The sequence below is a fragment of the Paramormyrops kingsleyae genome, chromosome 21, assembly GCF_048594095.1.
Source record: "Paramormyrops kingsleyae isolate MSU_618 chromosome 21, PKINGS_0.4, whole genome shotgun sequence".
Classification (NCBI taxonomy): Eukaryota; Metazoa; Chordata; class Actinopteri; order Osteoglossiformes; family Mormyridae; genus Paramormyrops; species Paramormyrops kingsleyae.
In genome coordinates this window covers 18,828,274-18,841,124 of record NC_132817.1, presented here as the reverse complement: position 1 = coordinate 18,841,124, position 12,851 = coordinate 18,828,274, and the positions used below count along the sequence as shown (strand labels likewise).

General features: G+C 46.1%; 1 long non-coding RNA gene across 1 annotated transcript; it reads right to left on the bottom strand.

Annotated features, from left to right (window-relative positions):
- Positions 1-150: 150 nt before the first annotated feature.
- Positions 151-5,080, bottom strand: LOC111858809 (uncharacterized). Its single transcript, XR_002841690.2, has 3 exons — positions 4,934-5,080; positions 4,401-4,595; positions 151-3,988 (listed from the first exon to the last, which is right to left on the bottom strand). It is a non-coding gene; the product is annotated as an uncharacterized lncRNA (long non-coding RNA).
- Between the last annotated feature and the right edge of the window lie 7,771 nt (positions 5,081-12,851).

The window sequence follows — 12,851 nt, the reverse complement described above, 5'->3', positions numbered from 1 at the left end:
CCCATTGATTGTTCAAACATGATTAGCCAATGAAACAACAAAACTCAACCCACTAGAGGGGATTCTTTTGGAGTCCAGGAAATATGCGGCCAGACCTTTTTTCAAAGAGGATGGAATGCGGAGGCATTAAAGTCAAAGGTCAAACTATGGTGAATGTTCCCCCATCAACTTTAGTTGTCTTTGCTTGAAATCAAAGATCCAAGCAGAGCAAGTAACACCAAGTGCTGTCTTCTGTGTGTTTTTCATGCATAGTGTGTTTCATGGTGCCAAAGTTTTGTAGTTAAAACGAGACTGCAGACTTTATTGCATTCTTCACAGCTAGATATCATTTTGCATAATCGGATTGGCTGGGACTAAGCAGACTTTGTGGAGTACAGTGTTGGGCGTCACTGTAATACGTGGATGGAGGCTGGATGCGCAGTCAGTACCGTGGGATGGGAGCCATGTCACAGCAAATGTGAGATTAGAGAAAGTCTGCAGGTTACTCTGTAATGTCATCATCCAAGTGAGGACGCGCTGCGTGTTTGCATGGTTTCCTAAAAGGCATTACAGTGTACAAATCAAGATTCAAAATAAATGCTATAGTAGCTGTAGAACTACAGTTTACATAAAAGCATCTTTTCTGGTGTGTTTGGTGCTGCATACCCACTACTAACATATTTTTTATATATAAAAATTATATATAAATGTGTTTGTGTGTATCAGAGAGAGAGAGAGAGACAATAGGGAGGAGAAGGAGTGAAGCAGATATAACAAGATGGATTTGGGTGGTTGGAATAAGACCCATAAAAATGGGTATAAATGAACAGATTTGTTGCAGTAAAGTGAGAGTGAGAGTACTAAAAATTCATGGTGCAATTAAGAATGTGTTTTATTATTGTATATCAGAGTCTGATAGTGGTGCTGATGTTGTAGACGATGTGGTAACTTGCAGGCCTCGTTGAGAAGTTAGACAGCCCTGGAGCCAGTGTTCTTCTCAGCAGGAAGGTCTACAATGTGTTGTAGTTTACAGGGGCCAGATACATAACCATAACCCCAGCAGAAGCTTATGGCAGACATCAGGATGCTCTCCATAGGGGGTCTCTAGATGTGAACCAGGGTGGTTCTGTTACCCGTGAGTTTCCTCAGCTGCCTCAGGAAGTATAACCACTGCAAAGCTTTCTTAGGAAGAGCAGTGATATTCTTTCTCCATTTGAGGGAGCCAGTGATGTGTATTCCTAGCATCTTGCTCACAGTCACAGTTGTGTTCACTTGTCTTGGGGAGGTGGGGTGAGTCACCCCTCTATCATTTTGACAATGTTAAGCTCTAAATGATTCTTTGAGCACCACGATATCAAGTGATTCATCACCCTTCTGTAGATGATCTCATCTCCATTTGTGCTGAAACCTGCTGGTGTGGAGTCATCTTCAAACTTGAGTCACTTTGTGGGGGGTTCAGCGGTGGTGCAGTCCATTACGGACAAGGAGAACTGGGGAGGACACACAACCCTGAGGCACACTGGTGCTGATGGTGAATCACAGCTGCACATACTGGTTCCTGTTTGTTAGTAGGTCACTGGCTGTGACAGTTTGACATTCAGGAGATCTGGCCTAATTATGGTGAAGGCGAAGCTAAAATTAACATATAGGATTCTTACACAAGTAGGTACCTGAGTTGTTCACAAAATAATCCATCAAGCTGTTAAGAAGTTTGTCTGGGGCAGGTTTTCATGACAACTGATGTCACGGCGATGAGTCCCTAGTCAATGAGGCTGGATATTTTGTCATTCATGGGAGTAGGAACAATGATGGACGTCTTTAAGTGGGACAGGGACCTTGCTCTGACTGTGGGATAGGCTAAACATGTCAGTGAGCATAGGTGGTAGCAGGCCTGTGTTGTGCTTCATTGTGGCAGTGGAGACCCCTTGAGGCAGTGGAGATCGCTTGAGGCAGGGGAGATCGCTTGAGGCAGGGGAGATCCCTTGAGGCAGTGGAGATCTCTTGAGGCAGGGGAGATCCCTTGAGGCAGTAGAGATCCCTTGAGGCAGTGGAGATCTCTTGAGGCAGGGGAGATCCCTTGAGGCAGGACCAGCTGCTTTGCAGCAGTGCTGTTTTTCAAACAGCCTGCAGACTGTTGCTTCGTGACAATGGGGTGAGATGCAGAGGGTAGAGGAGCAGGTTAGAAAATATGAGGTCCATGCAGATTTGGGGGATGCGGGGGGGGGGGGTACTGGCAGAGAGGTTAAGCTATGGGCATTATGGGTAGAGTCAGGGCTGGTCAATCCTACAGGTGACATAGCCAGCCGCCTAGGGCATCATCTACTGAGGGGGTGTTGACTTATCAAGTCACTGATGAAGTGAAATTGGACGGTGAGGTCTGCCTAAGGGCACCTACATTTAATCGTGCTGCACCTATAAGAAGACAGTTCCGTATTTCACCAAATATCTCAGTTTTTGTGCGTTTCATCCAGTTGTTCCTGGATACTCTCGTCAGGCCGAATTTCCGGCAAACACTGCGCCTCTGCCGTAAATCAAAGAGATTCCAAAGGAAAAGGCAAAGGAGTCGGAATCTTCTTCTACGTGCAGCATGATCAAATGGAAATTGCTGCGTTGCATTTCCGATAAATCTATGAGGGCCATGTTTTCATCACGCCCAGAACGGCTCCACATAAGCCGCAAAATAAGGACATTAATCATGGGCGCCATTGTGCTCTGCGACAGCGCTTTCCTCCCATGTTTCATTCGACATAAATGAGTTGCACGGTGATGACAAAAGCGTGCTCGGGCCCAGGACGTTAGGGGCAATGTCAGTGCAGACCAGCAGGGGAGTGGGGGGGGGGGGGCAATGGTGCTCGGGCACAGTACAGGGCAACCGGGCCAAGTGTGAGTACATCCTGATTACATAAGAACATAAGAAATTTACAAACAAGAGGAGGCCATTCGGCCCATCAAGCTCGTTTGGGGAGAACTTAACTAACAGCTCAGATTGAGGGTTTGTGGTGCATGAATGGTGGCAGGTACTGGGAAAGTACAAGTTCATAAGCTATATAATTGGTCTTAGAAATACATGGAGGCAACTTAGGGGAAGCAGAACTAATGGTGAGCAAATGGCAGTTTTTCATGTGCAGAAGCCAAACATTATAGTTACGGTCATAAGCCTAGGACCGGCGTCTTACTTGATCTTGAATATAGCATGTTTCCGAAACGTCATGAGTATATTTAAACGTACAAATCCAAGTATCAGATAAAGTCTCAAGATTTACGGTCAGATCTGAACTGCACCTCATGAGGTAGCGTAGAAGAGAGACTGACTAAAAGATATACACCTTTAATTAAGGTTCAGCTGTGGAAGAATTATGAAGAGAAGTGTCTGTAAGGATTCCTAGCCATTGTAATGACATGCTTCCCAAAGCACCCACCTACAAGACTTTGAAAGCTCGGAAACAGAGGCCTGGCGGATGAAGAAATTCAGATGCATTACATGAAACAGATTCCAAGATCTAGAAGTATTTCCCTGTTTCGGTCTGTAGCTGCCACAGTTGATTTTACTGCTTTTGTTGATAGCACAGAAGCTATTTTAGATTAGCGGTCGTTAGCGTTTGTGTGGATCAACTGGGCAGTCTGGTAAATTGAAATCACCTTTCCTGTTCTGAAGGGCAGCAGTGTTTGTAAACAGAGTTTAAGTTCCAAGTTGTTTGAGCAAGATGGTTTCTCAACTGGAGGTTTGGCCTTCTGCCGGTACCGGGAGCCGGAGGGTGATGAATCATCTGATAGACGACGGCTGTGTTTCTTTTTCCTCCCCTCCATCGGGAGGCTGTTTTTCTCAGCGGTTCCGCCAAGAGAGCGGACCCACTAGGTGGGCTGCAGCCACCGGTGAACCATCTGCTTCGGGGAGTGCCGGCTCTGCTGGCCACAAAGCAGGTCACCTGCGTTTTCATCTCCTGTGGCCTGCTCCACATCCGAAGACTGTATGTCGGCTTCAAAGACTTGTGTGTTCGTCTCTCAGGACCTGTGGACCATTTCAATCATTAAAAAACTGATGTTCCACAAATCACAGCAGGTATACTTTAAAAAAATCCAGAGTGGACTGGTTTTCTTGCATTATTTCTCGGAGAGGCTTGGACAGTATCAATACATCCAAGTGTGTTAGCAGTATAATATATCCATCCATCCATGTTCTGTACCCATGGGGCAGGGGAGGAGCCTATCCCGGAAGCTACAGGCATGAGGCAGGGAACAACGCAGGATGGGGCGCCAACCCATCACAGGGCACACTCACACGCCATTCAATCACACATGCACACCTAGCGGTATAATAATATAATTATTTTAAAGGATTTTGTCGTGCTGTGCTTTTAAGGGAATCAGTAGAAACACATAATACATCAAAATCTCTTTAAGTAAGAGGAATGATAATTTACCTCCGTCGATTTACTGTATTTGTATTCAGCTCATAGCCGGCTCTTCCTCCATTTGACGCATTGTTATTCAGCGGACTGAGTTTTTCCACGTTAGCTTGCCCATTAAATCACAGGCAGCTCCCAATATTCCGTAGTGGTGCTCGTCCTCACTTACGCGGCCGGTGCACGTTATACCTACCGGAACCAACAGTAGTGCTGAAAATAAAAAAAGCACATGCGAGTGAGTCCGCTTGGCTGAGAAAGCGCCCTCCGGTGCCTGCAGGAGCACCTGCACTGCTGATCCCCTGCGTGGAACATGCGTCCAAATGTTCAGCAAATGAGATCTTTTATTTTAGGTAACTTTTAATAATATACTGTTTTTGTCAGGGTACTATAGGCATAATCAAGCATTATCATAATCAAATAAGAAAGGAAATGTAACTCTTACAAATGCTATATGTGCCTTTAGGTTTTGTGTTTTCATGAAGAAAGAGTGTCTTTGCATCAAAGGTATTTTTCAGTTGCAGACTGGCATAAAAACCCAGAGGACTTACCTTGTTGCCATGTGTATCTGGGCTGGGCCTTTTTCATTGGTGGAGAAATAAGTCCTCTGAGTCCATTCTGCTTCTCACTCCTTTGCCCTGTGTAGTCTGTGTACCTGTGCAGTTGTGTGAGTGAGCCTGGATTCTGTGTGTGGCTCAGTTTTGTTCCACACCGCAGCACTGGTCTTATGGAAACCTCTGCACGTTGGCGCCATCTAGAGACCGGATCTGTGTCAGACAAAAGCAATGTCATGCTTATCCATTTATAGAGCTCTATATTTTATTACAGCAATTTCACATTAAGTAACTTATTCAAGTGGCCATGACTGTAGGTTCTGACTGCCCTTAACCACAATGCCCCCTGCTGGCGTTCTTTAATTTGACGCTACAAAAAAAGTAGCGGCATTTAAAATTTTTACGAGCTGTTTTAGCTTGTGAGCTCTTTTAGGTGGTGAGTGATTATTTCAGCATGTATTTCATGTATTTCTTGAGGAAGACATTTTGAGGGAATGCCTTCAACAACAAGGAGTACTTAGTAATAGCCCACTTGTCTGTCTTTTTCCAGGGGGGACAATGATGAGGATGCAAAGGAGAATGTGCTGATGGCCCATTTTACATAACATCCGAAAAGCCCCTCAACAAAAAATGGTTCTGTCTGAGACGAGTGGCCCTGTTGTGGCACAATGGCTGCCTGTATGCCTTTGTGAGCCTGAGACATTCAGGGTAGAGGTCTGCTGTTATGCAGCCAAAAGTCTTGATTGCCCAAAAACGGCGGGCGGACACCGGGCCCAGCGGCTGCCACACAACGGCCAGGTCCTCGCACTCATTTGCAATTTAATTGACGCGTTATGTTGCGCAATCCCTCAGCCCCCTTGACCCGGTGCCGCTGGTCGCGGCACAATGGTGCCTCACGCTGGGGCGGTTAATTAAGGAAGAATCTTCAGACAGGAAGGAAGCGGCTGTGCCAAGCGGCAGCCCCCGGGAGCTGAACCCCACCCCTCTTCAAAAGCGACAAAGTCAGGGCACGACTCACGCCGAGCTGTGCTGAGTGTCGCACTGGCCGACGCGTGTGTGGTGCCGCTGTGAGGAGATTTGACTGCAAAAAGTCACCTTCACCCCCCCCCCCGCAAAAAAAAAAGTCGTTTCTGAAAACTGACACCAACTGCTTGCTAGCATGAATGTGAGATGTATGAAATTAGCCACTTAGCTGATGGTGTCGTCTGAATCAACTTGCGATTTATTTATTTAATGCATCTGTACAGCTACATACTATAACATTTGCAGTTAAATGCCTCACTGCCCCCCTCCAGTGTAGTTAAGCAGGTTAAGGAGCCTGTGCTGTGTTCAGAACGATGTGGCTGGCAAAGTGATCACACGAGTGTCTGGTCCTTCTTAACTGCTGCGCTGCATGTTGCCTGTTTAACAAGGACACGGGAAGCTCTTCTCTTATAACCTGTGAGTCCCCTGTCAGGTCCGGAAGGGTGATCCTGCCCACCCTGGTGTCACTGCTTGGTCCATCAGCATCTGAGGGTACTTCATCTTCAGGCTGTAATTCTGCAGCCAGGATTCACCCCACGAGGCCTCTTGGTGGATCATCCCACTCCTCCCACCTCCAAGTTCTACAGGCAGTGCAGGCAACAGAGAAGCTAATAATACTTATTATAGGGTAATGCCCCCCCACACACATGCACATCATTCTGCATTATTATTACAGTGTAATTCCCCTCCCACATACACATCACTCTGTATCATTATTACAGTGTAATTCCCCTCCCACATACACATCACTCTGTATCATTATTACAGTGTAATTCCCCTCCCACATACACATCACTCTGTATCATTATTACAGTGTAATTCCCCTCCCACATACACATCACTCTGTATCATTATTACAGTGTAATTCCCCTCCAACATACACATCACTCTGTATCATTATTATAGTGTAATGTCCCCCACATACACATCACTCTGTATCATTATTATAATAGTGTACGGCCCCCACATACACATCACTCTGTATCATTATTATAATAGTGTGAGGGCCCCCCACATACACATCACTCTGCATCATTATAATAGTGTAATGCCACCCCACATACACATCACTGTGTATCATCATCATTATTATAGTGTAATGCCCCCCCACATACACATCACTCTGCGTCATCATTATTATTCTAGTGTAATGCCCCCCCACATACACATCACTCTGCGTCATCATTATTATTATAGTGTAATGCCCCCCCACATACACATCACTCTGCGCCATCATTATTATTATAGTGTAATGCCCCCCCACATACACATCACTCTGCGTCATCATTATTACAGTGTAATGCCCCCCCACATACACATCACTCTGCGTCATCATTATTATTATAGTGTAATGCCCCCCCACATACACATCACTCTGCGCCATCATTATTATTATAGTGTAATGCCCCCCCACATACACATCACTCTGCGTCATCATTATTACAGTGTAATGCCCCCCCACATACACATCACTCTGCGTCATCATTATTATTATAGTGTAATGCCCCCCCACATACACATCACTCTGCGTCATCATTATTATTATAGTGTAATGCCCCCCCACATACACATCACTCTGCGTCATCATTATTACAGTGTAATGCCCCCCCGCATACACATCACTCTGCGTCATCATTATTATTCTAGTGTAATGCCCCCCACATCACTCTCTATCATTATTATTATAGTGTAATGCCCCCCACATCACTCTGTATCATTATTATTACAGTGTAATACCCCCCCCCCCCCACATACACATCACTCACTCTTGTCTACTGGGAAGGCAGCCCAATATGGAAGCAGCCTCCAAACAGCTCCCTGGGCTGTGGGAACAGTGCGCCAGCTGGGACATGAAGGAAGTAGGCAGCCAAGTTTTGGGGCGGGGGGGGGGGGGGCACACACTATATTTAAACAAGCCTGAAAAATGAGTGTGGGGCAAAAGGCAAGACAGACAGGACTTGGCAGGGCCTGCTGCCGCAGCACGGGCATGGGGGTCGGGGGAGTTATTTCAGTTCCAAACAATAAGACGGCAAGCAGATCCGGCACCACTGCAGACCCACCCACATGGGGCGACGCGGGGGGGAGACCCTCCACAATAAACTGATGCACTTAAAAAGCATAATGTCCTGATGTTCTGTCTGATCCTCTGCAGTTTCATAATATTCCCCTAGTCTTTTTCTTGCTTTTTTTCACTCTAGGGAGATCGCCAACTGCCATGCTTCTATTTATAACAAGGCCCCTCCCCCGCTGCCCTAAACCAAAACCATTCCTTACTGTGAGGGGGGGGGGATTTCCTAGTCTGGTGCCTCGTTGTGTTTCTTGGTGCAATCCAGATGTTTTGGAAATGATCCTGATCGGTTGGGGTTGGATCTGCTGTCCGGCCATTCCAAGTCATGCTGGGAAGCGGCTGGTCATGGGCGGGATACCTGCATATCTACGCGAGGTCCCCTACCCTAGGCGCTCTGGGGTCATGTGATCGGCTGTCTGCTTTGGCTGGAAGATGTGTGTGGGGGAAGTGAAGACGGAGTGGGGGGGCCGGGGGGGGCGGGGTTGGGGGATTTCCATCCAGGCCATCAATTTGCCGAAGTCAACAGGAAAAAGAAAATGGAAACTGCCAGGGATGATTCCTCACCCCCTCCGCCCACCCGTCTGTGTGTGTTTTCTCAGCACCGAGCCCGGCTATTGTTACGGTCACTCACTGAAGGTGGCCTGAGGTCCGGAGGTGCAGGGCATGCTGGGAAAGGAGGCCTAACAGACAGCAGTGATGGCGGCCCAGCACTGCAAACCAGAGGTGTGTGGGCGGGTGTTTCTCATCAGCCCTGCCGTTTAAACCCTGCCAGGCTGCCCCTACCTAAACTTCTACTGACTCCCCCCACACCACGCAACTCACGCTCAGCTCTCCTTTAATAACTCATTATAAAAACACATTTCTGTAAGGTAGCAGGTAGAAAACAAAACAAAAAAAAAAGGAAACAGACGAATGAGAGCGCACTCCTTGCGCACTCCAGCGCAAGGGCAGGTCTGGGATCTATGCCCATGCGTGGAAGGTCGTGAGTTCAAATGTCATGCTCGGCTGAGTAATCGTTTCACAGTTGGGCCCTTGAGCGAGGCCCTTAACCCCAGCTGCTGCCTGACCCCACTCTCTGATCTGAACTTGAAAATCGCTTCGACAAAAGCATCAGCGGAATAAATATAACACAACATAACTCACTGTTACTTTATGCTTTGTTATGTAATTACCACATCAGAGTAACTGCCTGTTACACAATGGCATGGCAGGCCTGTGTGCACTCAAGTTCCAAGGAATATTGGAAGTCACATGCCTGAGATTGTTTATTTGCTATATTGCAAAATTGTCATGTACGAAGCATTTAAGGACAGTGAAAGGTGAACGTGTTAAGCACTAGAAATTCTCATGCATGTGTTTTATTTCGAGCATATTACTGGTCCTTGTAATCGTACCGTGGGTGGAACATACATCTAGTGTGGGTGTCTATCGTTCTACTACTGCTCCCGTTGGAGCTTCAAAGCCGATGCGTTCCATGTTCCTGTTGCACAGAAGCTCAGGAACCGCATGCAGGTAACGGGCTTTGGAGACTCCATCTTAGGGATTCGAACTGCAGGTACATTAATTGATCCCTAGTGTAATCCCACAAATACATGAAGTAGGATTCAAAATGGAGGACTGTGATAGATGTCAGGATAGTGCGTGTACGAGGGAGCTGATCATCTGCTAATTTTTGGTGAATGTACTTTTATGTAAATATATATCATGCAATTAAAAAATCTCAGATGTACATGTAACTGGGTTGCTCAAGGATGAAGATCTCTGTATGGTTCTGGGACGCAGAACTTTGAAACTCTTTTTTGTCGAACCAAAAAAAACTGCAGCAGTAAATAAAAATAATAGAAAAAGGCAAATAATAGTAAAAAAAGCTTCAAGGGGAATAATACGATAATGTATCAGGTGGGCTTTTCGGATTCATCATTATGATGCATCTAATGGCCGGTGTCTAACCACTGTGACAACACAAAGGCTGATTAGAATTTGTCTATTTTCTGCATGGTGTGAAACTTGTGGTGCGCAGTAAACATGCAGATGACACAGATCTCAGTGCAAACACACACAGTTTCATGGGGGGGCTGTCGGCCACCTACAATTACTGGAGTTTGACTGTATTTACTAAAATACTGACTATACCAGGAAGTTTTAAGAGAGCAAGCATGTTTTGGTTTATTGCCTACAGTACAAATTTAGTCACCGCTCTGCATTATCAGATTAGTTTATGAGTAAATATCAGTAGCACAGTACTCTGATGTAGATTTACGTAATGCTCAAAGCCAAAGTGCATTTTAATCCATCTTACCTAAATAGGGACACACTACACAAACAGAAGTTAAATTTACAAATCAGAAACGGCCTTGCTGTCAATTGAAATGGTTCCACATTTAATAAATATGTTCAAAATCACCACAAAGGCCTAACCTTTGGTTCTAGCATATTCCAATTTTAAGTTTGTATGTAAATGATTTGATTGCAAGGCTTCCTTCCAAGTCGGGTAATTCTGCAAATTCCACCTCCCAACTGCTAGCATTTATGCCTCGAAAACTGCTATATACTATATCGTCCACTAGGGGGAGAGAGTACAGCGTTTTGGTGTTAGATAAGGTGGGTTCTGTGAAAGGCAACAGAATACGTAGAGAATGGTGTCAGGTTAATATTTTAATCTTTTGGCTGCTACTACTATCCACTTTTTACTAAAAACAAAGTTGTGACTGAGTAACTGACAGCGGCCTTGTGAGTTATTTACATGGTAAGTGAATGGAAGTAGAGAGAAGCTGACGTACAGCGGCGTTCATGGTACAGTGAGAATGTAGGATTTTGGGGAGTCGTTGGGTTCAAATGCCAGAAGAATAACAAAAACAGTAAAAAGAAACATGAGTTAAGTTTTAGCAAAGTTGCCTCATACCTCCTAAATTGGAAGCTTAACTCCGCCCCCACCCAGTGCCTGTCTTCGTACGCTCTCTCCGCGACGTGTCTGTTTGCGCTGGGTGCTCTGGATCCCTCCTGCAGCCCGACAACATGCACTTAGACTAATTAGCATCTCTAAATGACCGTGGCGTGCGCCCTGTGATGGACTGGCATCCCATCCAGGGTGTCCTCTGCCTGCTGCCTTATATCGCACCTGACTGTACTCCACCTGTAATAGCGGGTTGCCATTTTTGGCATGATTTTGGGGTTTAGGCTTCAGAAGGATGAGCACATTGCCACTGCGGAGGACTGGTTTGGAGATCAGAATGCCCTGGGCACTTTCTTCATGCTTATGAATGTTCACTTTGATTAATTTGTCCCCCCTGTGTTTCCAGCAAAGTGGCACCTCAGTGTCCTTTACAAGGGTGACAAGCACGCAGTGTGTGCAGTGACTGTACGTTATGACTGGAGGGAACCATTCAGGTTCTGTTTTGAGGTAACAGCCGGCCTGAATCCAAACAAACACTTTCATTGATGGAGCGTGCCCGCTTTTCCCTGTCATGACTTTCCCTTTAATACTGTCTACTGACTTCTGGTTGAAAGCTTCTTAGTGCAGTACTCATGGTCTTGGTCTTACCGTAATGTCTGTGTTATAGGTCACCTTAAAGATGCTCAGCAGGTTTGAGGTTAGGCCTCCGTGTAACTGCAATGATCCAAATGTTCACTCTTTGCAAAGCAAAATATTTGCATATATACCCGTCTTCCTGTATTCAGAGGATGTCATGTAACTTCTGCTACCTGCAAATGAAATACACAAAGCGTGTAAGTGTTCCCATTAATGTTGTTGCCTACTAATGCTTATTACTGTTAATTCATTATCTTTTTCAAGGCTTGACTCTCACTTATGGTTCAGCACCACCTGGCTGACATAAGCTAGTCATGCACAAGCTGACTAGTCATAGTTATACGCTACTATTAACTTGATAAGTTGAGTTACCAACTGTACTATTATCCTGCAATTTTTATTACTATTACCACTTATGAAAGCTTTCTAAATCTTTGTAGCTGTGTGGCTTTTATTGGCTTGTTTTGTAGAAGGACGGCCCACTGTGTCCTTTGTCGCAGCAAATAGTCATTACTTGGCTTTTTTTCTGATCTTGAGGGTCACATTTGATGCACGTCCCTCTTCATACGCTTCAATGCCCAGGAGCTTCCATAAAAAGAGGGACTGAGAATGCCTTGCTTAAAAAAAATTTAATTAAATTGTAAATTTTAACCCACCACCTCCAACTGACAACTTTTATCATCACCACTCTCAACCTCCCACTTTCCCTGAAAACAACGTCACTGTAGAAAACAGCAGGGGCGCCCCCGACCGTGCTGATGTCACCCGTCCTCTTGGGAATGATGCCTGCCCTCAATGCGGGTCCTGGTCGTAGGGGATTGCCCGGTTCGGGATACCTCGGACTGCCCTCCTTTGCGGAGCAGACACCGAGTTCAGTGGCTCTGACACTGGAGTCCTGAGCCAGTTCCCTAGGAACCATCTGGCATCTTTCAGGGCCGGGCAGGCCTGCCTTGTGAATCTGCTCTTCACGATTCTGTTCTGGCGCCGGGATTGTTTCCCTTACTCATTTCCCCGCAGCAGGACTGGGTGTTCCACCCCGTGGTGTGGGCCATCAGACATCCTATTCCCTAGTGGGATTCATCACCAGGCCCCTGAGTTTACTTCACTTGCTGGGTTCGGCACTTGCCAAGTCCTGGTCACTGTCTGGAGACCAGGCCTAGCTTATCAAGGCCAAATATTTGGTACAGGCCTACTGGTTCTCACACAAACGCCTTGACTACTTGAGTGCAGCAGAGATCTGGCTATCTCTACTGAAGCTGCTACCCCCGCGACCCGAACCTCGGACAAGCGGTAGT